The sequence below is a fragment of the Physeter macrocephalus genome, chromosome 11 (genome assembly GCF_002837175.3).
Source record: "Physeter macrocephalus isolate SW-GA chromosome 11, ASM283717v5, whole genome shotgun sequence".
Lineage (NCBI taxonomy): Eukaryota > Metazoa > Chordata > Mammalia > Artiodactyla > Physeteridae > Physeter > Physeter macrocephalus.
The window spans coordinates 15,558,405-15,570,591 of NC_041224.1; the positions used below are offsets into that span (position 1 = coordinate 15,558,405).

General features: G+C 39.5%; 1 protein-coding gene across 1 annotated transcript in view; it reads right to left on the minus strand.

Moving 5' to 3' along the window:
- GPR158 (G protein-coupled receptor 158) overlaps positions 1-12,187 on the minus strand; it is a 333,029-nt gene that overhangs the window by 42,292 nt on the left and 278,550 nt on the right. The window lies entirely within an intron of this gene.

Genomic DNA, 12,187 nt, shown 5'->3' on the forward strand with positions numbered 1-12,187 from the left:
TCCTCAAGTTGTCATTTAGAAGAGTGGATGTTACATGTAAATGATAAAAATACTGGCATGATTATACCACATATTTATCCAGCATTACTGCTAGATACTAAATTATACAATTTTGCATTATTTGCACATTTAATCCTCACAATAGCTTATGAAGTAGGGACTTTTATTTTATAGAAGAGAAATGAGGCACAGAGAATTTAAGTGATATGCGCAGGGCCACACAGCTAGGAAGTGTCTGAGCTGGGATCTGAATCCAGGTGGTCTGGCTCCAGAGTTCACGCTCATAAGAGCTGCACTGGCTTGCCTCTCCAAATAGTTCTACCACGTGGGGAGATGACAAATGCCATAATACCATGAATTGCCATCATACTGAGGATTCAGAGAAAAGGGAAATTTCTCTCAGTGGAAACAAGCAAAGCTATCCCGGGAGGCTGGACATCTGAGAGCGCATGAAGGAGGAGTGGGTTTAAGTATGGAAGCAGAGAGGAAAGAGGACGGGGGCCTGAGACAGAGCCATGGTGTGGGGATGCTTCAGAGTGTGGAGCGTACAGACAGACACAGCGGGAAGACACCCAGGGGAGTGTAGAACATCAAGCTTCAAAGCAGAGACGCGGCCAGTTCACTGTAAACTGTGAATAACAGGGTGAGGAATTCAGATTTTACTCCAAGAGCAGACACGCCATTAAACTTTGAGTGGAGACCAGAAGTATGTTCCAGAAAGTTACTCTGATAGCAGCATGCAAGAAGACTGGTTGCCCAAGGAAGGAGAAGAGAGTGAAGGTGAAAAGACCAGTTGGAAAGAAGAAAAACAATCCCAATCCATCATCTTTCCCACCAGCCTTTTCCCTCTTCTTATATCTTACTCCACCATTCCTCTTTCCTCCAGCTCCTAAACAGCAGTTAGGGTGCTGTTTCTGACACCTCACTCTCCTGCCTAGAACCTTTCACCGGCTCCCATGAAAAAGTCAAAACTATCCGAGCTGGTTGTCAGCAGCTTGCCTTTATTACACCATTGCTTTTCTTCCACCCAAGCCCTCCAATCCTTGCATACGCTGTCCCTTCTCACTGGACGTTCCTTCCACAGCCCCACAGTCTCACCTGTACCTGGCTTACTCCTGTTCACCCGCAGGCCTCAGCCTGAATATCCCTTCCTCTAGGAGGACAAAGCCTTGCTGTGGTTTAGGACACTGTCCCTGCTTTATGGCAGCACTGGACCCATGGCACCACGTTGGCTTGTAGGCGCTGTGACAGCCATGTTTATCGTGTTCACTTCTGTAACACTGGCACCAGCAGAGTCCTGGCACACAGGAAATGTTCAGAAACATTTGTTGAATGAAAGAAAAAATAAAGCTATAGGAAAAAGGTAAAGAAAGATGTAACAAATACAGTGAGAATGGGAATTCAGTCACGCGTGGGAATAGAGGAAAAGATGACGCTGAATCAAGAAAACTGAGCAGCTGATTATTTGTTGAGGCAAAAGAGAATAAAGGGTCAAAGACGATGTAAAGATTCTAAGCCTGGACGACGGGGAGGATGATTGTGCTTGAAAAGAAACAGAAAAAAAAAGATGCATAAGTTGAAGAAATTCTGTTACCTCTGCTTAAAACTCTCCCCACTCCCGCCTTGTCCTTCACGTCTCAGGTCAGGGTTGGCACCCACGACGCTCCCCAGCACCCCCAGACCAAGTCAGGTCTCCATCTCGCTTGCACGGTATTTACTTGTATTGAATTCTGAGCTTTCCTTCATCACACTCATCACATCTATTTTGCTATAATTATTTCTTTAATTCTTTTGCTGAATGTGTCTTACTAGCATGTAAGACATGAGGGCAGGGATTGTAACTGCCGTCTTCATGATTGCATGCCTATTCTCTAGTGCTGTATGTTGTAATAGGAGGTAACCCAATGTGGAAGGAATGAGATTAAAAAAGGAAGGGAGGGAGAGAGGAGAGAGGAAGTGAAGGAGAAGAGATAGTAAGTTCATTTTTGGATATACTGAGTGTAAGTTTCCTGTTAAGACATCCCATTCAGATCTAGCTTTGTATTAGTTAATATGATCTGTAATGAGAAAAAAACAAAAACAAGGCTAAGATGTTTCCATGTTTTTCACATCCCTATACTTAACCTTTTCTTGTTAAATATAATGTATATAAATGTATGACAAATTATTGTATAATAAACACCTCCTCTCAAATCCCAAGTTAATAACAAATTTCATAACAGACCTCGGTAGGAGAAGACAGGAAGAAAAACTAAGCCACTGAGCTGAAGATTTATGAATGATGCTGCTAATACTAATAGCTGTCATTTTTCTGTACAAATGACAACAATAGCTGCTCATGCCCACCCACTAATCACTGTGCTAGACACATTACTCATATTTAAGGTCCAAGATACACTTTATTATCCCCATTTTAAAGACAGAGACTTAATTTTAATGGGGTTCACTGATTTGCCTATGGTTATCAAAATAGGAAACCCATTAAAAAATGCCTTTACTGGAAGAACTGCCTAAGGTGTATTTTCAAAGTACATATTTCAAGGGAAAACTCTTCCCGTTTTCTTTCCAATACTAGAGGCTAATGATAGATATGAAGATATTTTATTTAATGTGTGAGAAGCAGGATATAAGTGAACCATCTAAGGACCAAAGAACATGCACAACTGCTGGGCGAATAAGCACAGTGTATAAACTGTAAGGGTTAGGAGGGTGGGGTGAGAGAAAAAGAGACATTCGGGGCCAGCAAGAGAAAAGTGTCACAGCAAAACCACCGGTTTTCTTTTACCTTTAATATTGCCTCTTGGGAACTCACTATACTCTGCCTAGAGGTTTGTTTCCCCCAATCTCATTGAGAGGAAGCCTTCAGTGTGAAGGTCTAAGGTGGATGTGCCCCTATGGGCATTTTAACAACTTGGCTCTTCAACACTGGAAGTTTCTTCAGTTGCTTACAAAATTCAACCAGCTGATCTCAGTGGTGGGATGCTCTAGGCACTGTGATTTTTAAAAGTATTGCTGTTTTGGAAATAGCCTTCCGAGCATTCATCGCATTCCAAACAAATCTGCAAAGATTATCCACCCATTTCACCAAGTGTGATTTTTTAAGCTAGTTTTGAAGTCAGCTTGACTGCTTATACCTTTTGGATACTGAACACAATGAATGAGGAAGAAAAGAGAATCACAGAGAAAAGGCTATTAGTCTTTTCAAATATGTACAAAATAGAAGAAAATTTTAAAATAATTTTCCTTTGCAAATATAGACACAACACCAGAGGTAGAAAATTGACCTCTGCTATGTTTGCTCAGAACGTACAAGGCCTGGTGCTTCTGGAAGAACAATGCTTAGAAGGTGGATCCGTCAGCAGTCAGCACAGTCTGGTGCTTTACCTGAAGCTCTGACACTGAAAGATGCGAAGCTCCTGTTTTAGGCCTGATATTTTAAGGATCTGAGCAAGTTTCCTAATAGTGTTGGACACAGCAGTTCTACTTTCCTAACTGACTCGTCAAGCGTTATTTGCTTCAGTTCAGTGAAAATGGCTGTGAATTCAAACACTTTTATAGGTGAAGAAGGTGTTACGTGCGTCGGGGGTTCTGTTGGTGTGTGTGAACAGTTTTATTTACAAAAAAAGATTCCTGGGTAACGGAAGCACGGGGACAGATGCCGGTGGTGAGACTTCTGTTGATGAAGCTGCCCTTTGATAAGGATGTGAGGGACTCCTGGGGCTTTAAGGACTTTCTCTACCGCAGCTACGATTTCCTCTGCTCCATACGAGGCAAAGTCCTGCTGGTCAAACGCTTCCCAGGCCCACTCACCCCTCTCAAGTTTACTGTGCTCCCCACACTCCCCACTCAACAAGCGAGACTGAAGCTTGGTCTCATCCTGACGGAGGACAGTCCACAAAAGTCATACTTGGAAATATCTAGTGTTAAAACCTAGTACTTAATCTACCCAGGTTTGCTATCTTTTGAACTAGGAGGCTGGAAGTGAATCATTTAGGCAGGACTAAGTATATTAAAGCACTTTTGTATGTGATTTGCTTTAAAAATAAGTAGATTCAAAGTCCTTGAATGTATTCTAAATTATTTTTCTATATTTGGCAAGACATACGGTTCCATCCACAGGAAATTTATTTAGAGTGAAAATGCATGTCCTGTAAATGTTTAACTAAATATCTAAAGTTGGATTCAAACTACAAAAAATAGAAAAATACTTAATACAAATTACTACACACATGAAGGGGTCTACGGTTGTGATTAAGACTCTACACAACCATGGTCTCAAACTTATTACTTTGCACTTGGCTCCTATTATTCCAAAGCAACAAAAAAGGGATAAATTAATAGACTAAAGATATAAAATACATACATAACTTAAGAATTTTATTAATACATACAAAGAACATTTTGGGGTTATTGTGACAGCAGATGAGATATGCCACAGCCCCTCTAAAATTCCCAATGTAATACTCCTAAAAAAAAAAAAAAAGAAATTAAAGGGTGACAGATCTAAAAACTAAAGGCAAAGATGACAAGATCCCACAGTCTCAGTAGTGAGTCTACTCACTGCTTGGTATAGACAGTATAGAGCTAAGAAGCACTTTTTAAATAAAACACCACATGCCTCATTCCCTGAACCAGAGTAAGATACGAAGGCCCAAAGATAACAGAGAAAGATTTTCATTCACACTCCTTGTCAGGGTCTAGCTCTGAGACCCATAGGCTTTTACTAAACAAAACAAATTTTAAAAATTCTGGTCGTGCCCTAACTGTGCAGGAACTCTTTTCTACATCAGCCAGTCCTGGAGCCTTCCAGTCCATCACCACCCCTCCCCCATCAGCTCCTCTCTTCTCCATCCATTCACAGGTTAGAACTCCCAGGATGCAGCACTCAAATGTGATGCTTAGCTCCCCATGGAAAAGCGGAAAAACGTGGCAAGGTGGAGAGAAGGGGACAAAGACGATGCAGCTAGAAAGTACAGGGAGCTTCCCTAGTCTGTCTTCCCACTGCTCCACAAGAAAAGGCACTTGGTGAAAATACCCTATCCTAACAAACAATAAATGTAGAAACAAATGACTCTTTTTGTTTTAAACTTTTATAACCTCAGTTTATGTGTTCAAAAGAAATAATGTTTTGGTCAAGAATAAATTGTGGTACATGACTTATGATAGAAGATTATACCATCCTTAATAATCGTGCTCTGAAAAATATTAATGAATACAGGAACTCTCTCAGGATTTATGTTAAGTGAAAAAACAAGGAGTGCATAAAATACGTTCACAGTATGATATTGGTTATGCTTAAAATGTATCTGTATACATGAATATATATATGCACACATATATACACACATAAGTAAAAGTATACCTATTACCTGCTTATTATTCTTAATTTAACATCCTTAATTTATTCCAGAAAACAGGGCATAAAGGGGATACACATAAAAGCCAACGGGAAAATGTATTTTCTGTTTGTTCCTATTAAGAAGTCCAGCTAAAAATTATACTTTCTATAATCATCAAAAAAGCAGAACAGGGCTTCCCTGGTGGCGCAGTGGTTGAGAATCCACCTGCCGATGTAGGGGACACAGGTTCGTGCCCCGGTCCGGGAAGATCCCACATGCCGCGGAGCAGCTGGGCCCATGAGACATGGCCACTGAGCCTGCGCGTCCAGAGCCTGTGCTCCGCAACAGGAGAGGCCGCCAGTGAGAGGCCCACGCACCACGATGAAGAGTGGCCCCCGCTCGCTGCAACGAGAGAAAGCCCTTGCACAGAAACGAAGACCCAACACAGCCAAAAATAAAATTAAATAAATTAATTAAAATGACATAAAATTTTTTAAAAAAAGCAAAACAACAAAAAAAGAAACAAAAAATCTGAAGTTAAGGTTTTGCTTCCTATTTTCTCTTGCAATGCTCTCATGAGCAAACTGCATGCTCCTCTGAGAGAAAAACACATCAGTAGGCACAGTGATGAGATTATGACCAAAGCATCATAGCTAACTTTTTTTTGGTTTTGTTTTGTTACTATGAAAAAATTTATATTTCTAAAATGGGCATAAATTCTTGTTAGGCTTCAGTTCAAAACCTTACTGTAAATGTGCATTAAGCAAGGAATGATTTTGAATATAAATGTATATACATGTGTGTATATGTCAATATATATATATCTCTCTCACAAAGTTAATGGTCTTGACAGTGATTCTCCGCTTTCAGTATTAGGTATGCATGTACTTCCTAGTATTTAAATTATTTCTATAATTAGAAAAAAAAAGGTTAATTTAAATAAGAAACTATGCTAATATCTGCTACAGGAGCTTAGTAAATAGTAAGACAGCATGGGATAACTGAATCTTTTAGTTTAATCCATGCAGATAGCAGGAGCATAAAATTAAACCATCTGGGTCCTCTCCTAAAATGTGACTATAAGAAAGATACAGTTTATCTATGAGCTAATAAATTGGCAGAGAGGTAAAAATATCTCTTGAGAAATGGACAAGTTCAGAAACAAATGAGCTCTGAATATGATCAGTGATTTAATGATTCAGGGTTTTGTTTTGTTTTTTTGTATAATGGACAAAAATAGTACAAGAGTTGGCAAATAGAATAGTAATGAAAGGCCATTAGAAACTGGGAGAGTTTACTTAATTCAGAATAAAAATATTTGTAACATGTATCTTAGAAATTTTTGCTGTGACTGCTGTCAGAATGATACACCTGCTTCAAAATATATATGCCATATGTATATGGCAGGAGAAGAGATTTGATAAGATAAAAAAATTTAAAAGGAAATTTAAAAATTTCATTTGTCAAATAGTGCAAATATATGAGCTGCCTACAAGTCAGGTGGAGGGAGATGGCAGCCTGGTGCAATGGATCAAAAGAGAGATTTGGAGTTAGCTGTCTTAAGTGCAAGTCTGGGCTCTACCACTAATTAGACACATGACCTGGGACAAGTATCAATACCTGAAGTTCAGTGGGCCTCAGTTTCCTCAGCAGTTTAATGAAAAACTCCTATAGTATTTATGGAAGCACTTAATAAACCACAGATAAATGGAGAAATGTCAGTTTTATTCTTAACATAGGCAAATTACTTTTTATATATTTCACATTTGAATCAACAATCTGTTTAGTCCTCTGGTACATTTATCTTCAAATGAAAAGAAGCTTCTGAATACTGTCACGTCAGAATGGAATATAGAGGGAAAGGAAAGAAACAGAGAAGGCAAACTGAGTGTCCTTAGTGCAGTGACAGAGCTATTAGTATGATGGTAAAAGCAGGGGAAGCCAGGTGTATTAATCACCTATTCCTATATCACTAATTACTACAAACTTAGTGGCTTAAAAAACACATCTGTTATCTCATGGTATCTGTGGGTCAGCAATCTAGGCTTTGCCAGTCTCAGGGTCTCTCCTGAGATCGCAACAAAAGTACTGCTCAGTGCTGGGGTCTCATCTGAAGGCTCAGCTGGGAAAGGATACACTTCCAAGCTCATGTGGTTGACAGGATTTGGTTCCTTGAAGGATGAGAAAACCGAGGCCCTGAGTCTTTGCGGGTTGTTGGTTGAAGGCTACTCTCAGTTCCTTGCCATGGGAACCTCTCAACACAGCAACTTTCTTCATCAAAGCCCGAAACAGAGTCTGCTGGCAAGATGGAAGTCATAATCTTCTGTAACCTCACTGTGGAAGTGACATGCTCCCAATGTTGATGTGTTTTATTAACTAGAAACAGGGTGGTCAAAGGGAGGGGACTGAACAGGCTGTGAATACCAGAAGGCAGGGATCGCTGGGGCCACCTTAGAAGCTATCTACCACCAAAGGAGACCCTACTTTGAAATCATCAAAAATGCTATTATCTACCTGTGTTCAAAGCAAATGATATAAGAAGAGTAGAGAACAAAAAGCCATTAAATACCCAGGGCATGCATTTAGAGAAAGAATAATGTGAAAAATAATTTTAAAGAAGACATTTTTAAAAGATGAAAAGAAATCTACTGAGGCTGCCTTCTCCAGTGGAGTCTAACTCATCATCAGGTTCATAATTCTGAGATTATTGCACATGGCTCATGACTAGATGCTGCTGAGAAAAGATTTTTTTGGTTGTAATATTTTTAAACAATAAGAAAAACATGATATGGTCACAGTGCACTGGGAGAAATAATTTGGATCTTTTCAAGTATTTATATCTATGTTTAAATTGTGACTAACAAAAAATGAAGACTTTCCTGTTCAACTGGCAGATTGAACATGTTTATGTCTGTTACTTCTGGAAACTCTAGTTAATGACTGTAAAACTCTGAAGGCCAAAGAGAGTATGAGTAAAAATGACAACAGATGATAGCTATCAACAAAATTCTGGAAGATGGAAAGCAGATGGCAATGTATAACCAGATGAAGAAGTCAAAGAAAGAGGAAACCTGCACCCGAGAGGGAAGCCACTCAGAGGTCTGTCATCTTTTAGGAGGGAGCTGGACAATAATAATAATAACAGCATCTAATGAGTGCCTGTGATACTCCAATTACTCTTAAAGTGTCTTACACCGAACAACTTACTTGTTCCTTACAACAATCCTTTCAGGCAGGCATTAGTATCCCCACTTTACCTGTGGGAAACCTGAGGCACAGAAAAGTTAAGGAATTTGTACAAGGTCACACAGCCAATAAGTGGCAGAGCTGGGGTTTAAACTGAGCCTGAGTCTGGAGCCCAAGTTATCACTATGTGTTAATGTCTGTCGTTACGTAGGAAAGATAGAGTAATCAGGTAAGTCAGGTAAGGACAGTGGTCTTTGATGGAGGCTGAATGTCGTCAAATACCTGGTGCCCTAGGACTTTGACCAGCTTATTCATGGTAGTAAACAAGGAGGGCTTAAATTGAATAATGTTGTTTATAGGGTAAAAATAATCTTCAAATAAAAAGAAATGAAAGTTATAACTAAAGATAAAAGAATGTAGTTAACAAACGGGGAAATGAATGCTAAAAAACTAAACTGGGGTAATTCATGAAGAGAAATTGTGAAAGGAAAGAGTGCATCCCAGAATTCGAACCACTGAGTCAGAGAGAAAGTACAGCCACAATCATGGGAAAAAAAGGAAACCAGAAACCAAATCAGCAGTCTTCGACATCAGAATCACCTATGGTGGTGTTAAAACATATGAAAGCCCAGGTTTCCCTTCTGAAAACTTTGATTCAGTAGTTCCAGGGCACAGCCTGAATAATTTGCTTTTTAAAAATGCTCTGCAGGTGGTTTTAACTTAGCAAGAGTTAAGAGCTGCTGATAACCATCTACAGCCCAGCAGCAAGCCACGTATGGACCTGGGGTAACCACAGCTCAGACCAAGACCGGGAAGGGCGGGGAAAGTGTCCAATATCGAATAAAATGCAGTAAGAATTCTATTTCTAGAAAAATGCTCTACATATACATGCATACAAAATATGCAAAGACGTATGTCCAGGAATATTCACTAAAGCATGGTGTGCAACAGAAAAACAATGAAAACATTCTCCACCCAGAGGGAACGGTTTAAGTCCGTAATTCATGTTACATCCATACAAAATGCACAACAGTGAATTTTAAAATAATAAACGCATCTGATTCTGTTGCTGTAAAGACATCTTTAAGAGAAACTGTAAATGAAAAAAGTTGCATAAACAGTATTAAAATATGATTCTGTTTGTATATACATAAAAAAGGAATGTCTGGCTACACACTCAATGGCCTGTTAAGACTATTTATCTTTGGGTAGCCAGCTTGGCGGCTGAGGAGGTCGGGAAGGAGAGGGGGATTTTTACTTTTTAACTTATATCTTTTGGTACTAGTTGACTTTCTTTTAAATAATGAGAATATATTACTTTTGTAATAAAGGAATTAAAAAATGCAGGAAAAGATTCCTAACTCATTCATTGTAATCACTACAAATGCCTGGCTCTTAATGGGGTCTGGAGGCTTGTTTCTAAGTACTGGGGATCTGAGAGCAAAATGGAGAGGTACCATATGTGATACCTATGAATTGGCGTTATATGGAGCTGGCAAGATACAGAAAAATGATCTCAGAGAAACCAGAGGATCTTAAGAACCCCAGACCTCACTAAAGAAACAAAATGCAACAGAGTGCACAGAAAAAGAGTTGAAGTACAGTATTTTGAGAAGAAAGGCGAAAAAATGGTGAAAAGACACAATGTATAATAAGACGATTAAAAACAAAAACTTTTTTAAAGCCAAGAAGAAAATACACAAAATGCTTGTTCGGTGTGCTACTTCCTGGTCCTAAGGTGGCCCCTAGCCCTTGGCCAAGGCCCATCTGTCTACCTGAGCTTTGTTGGTCATCCTTTCCCTTGAGACTCTTGCATCCACCATTCACTGGAAAAAACTGTCTCTCTGTTCAGAGTCTGAAGATTCTTTCCAATTTGTTGAAGAAAGTGTGCAGAACATATAAAACAATAGGTTCTGTAAACCACACTTAAAGTCTAAAGAAGTAATTTTGCAAGCTACAGTCACAAGCCATGCTTGGAATCGGTCCGTCACATCTCCCTCTGTGGGGAAGTCACCAGTGCCAGTGCTAATTCTCAACGGCCCGGGCAGAAAGAAGCATGGATTTCCTGAGAGGCAGAGGGATATGGGGAAAGATTTGAGCATCTGTAGACATAAACGGACTGCTCTGCTACTTACTAACTGCATGACCTTGAGCAGCTCATTCTGACCATCTCCTTCCTCATCTGGAACACTGAGTTAATAACCCCTTCTCTCCCTCCCAGGATGGGAAAAATGTATGTGAAAGCACTACATCAACTAGAGTGGTAAAATGATTTCTCCTACACTTACTCCTTCAGCACTGATGCAAAATCCTTTTTCTTTCTCTTTAAAGTGAGCATTAGGTGATTACACCTGATCTTTATAAATTCTCTCTCGATGGCAAATTAACATAAACATCAAATTGCTATAAGGGAACTGCTTTACCAGCCCGATTCAGTCTGACTCATCCACTGCCTCGCTCCTCTGGGAGAGAAGACATTCGTATTACTCAGTTCCAAATAAAGGGCTGAAAATAAAAATCTAAGTTTAACTGTAGGTTACCATAAAAGCTCTTCAAGTATTTGTCAGTAAGCATTAACCAATGGATTTCTCAATATATATTTAATCCTCCTCCTATTCACTTTCCTGTTCTGCAGTGCTCTGTTTAACATATAACCATCACTGATAATAAAAAATGAATCTGTACGTGTAATTGTCACTATTTATTGCATACTCGATTATCTATTTTCCTGAATGGAAATACTAAGAAAGTTCAGTGACTTGGCCAAGATGACATAGTTTAAACACGTCAAAGGTGGAATTACTCTAAATTGTCAACATGTTCAAAGAATGTCCCCTTTTTTTTTTTAACATCTTTATTGGATTATAATTGCTTTACAATGGTGTGTTAGTTTCTGCTTTATAACAAAGTGAATCAGCTATACATATACATATATCCCCATATCTCTTCCCTCTTGCGTCTCCCTCCCACCCTCCCTATCCCACCCCTCTAGGTGGTCACAAAGCACTGAGCTGATCTCCCTGTGCTATGCGGCTGCTTCCCACTAGGTATCTATTTTACATTTGGTAGTATATGTAAGTCCATGCCACTCTCTCACTTCGTCCCAGCTTACCCTTCCCCCCCTCCGTGTCCTCAAGTCCATTCTCTACATCTGTGTCTTTATTCCTGTCCTGCCCCTAGGTTCATCAGAACGCCTTTTTTTTTTTTTCGTTTCCAAATATATGTGTTAGCATACGGTATTTATTTTTCTCTTTCTGACTTACTTCACTCTGTATGACAGTCTCTACGTCCATCCACCTCACTACAAATAATGTAATTTCCTTTCTTTTTATGGCTGAGTAATATTCCATTGTATATATGTACCACATCTTCTTTATCCATTCATCTGTTGGTGGACACTTAGGTTGCTTCCATGTCCTGGCTATTGTAAATAGAGCTGCAATGAACATTGTGGTACATGACTCTTTTTGAATGATGGTTTTCTCAGGGTATACGCCCAGTATTGGGATTGCGGGGTCGTATGGTAGTTCTATGTGTAGTTTTTTAAGGAACCTCCATGCTGTTCTCCATAGTGGCTGTATCAATTTACATTCCCACCAACAGTGCAGAAGGGTTCCCTTTTCTCCACACCCTCTCCAGCATTTATTATTTCTAGATTTTTT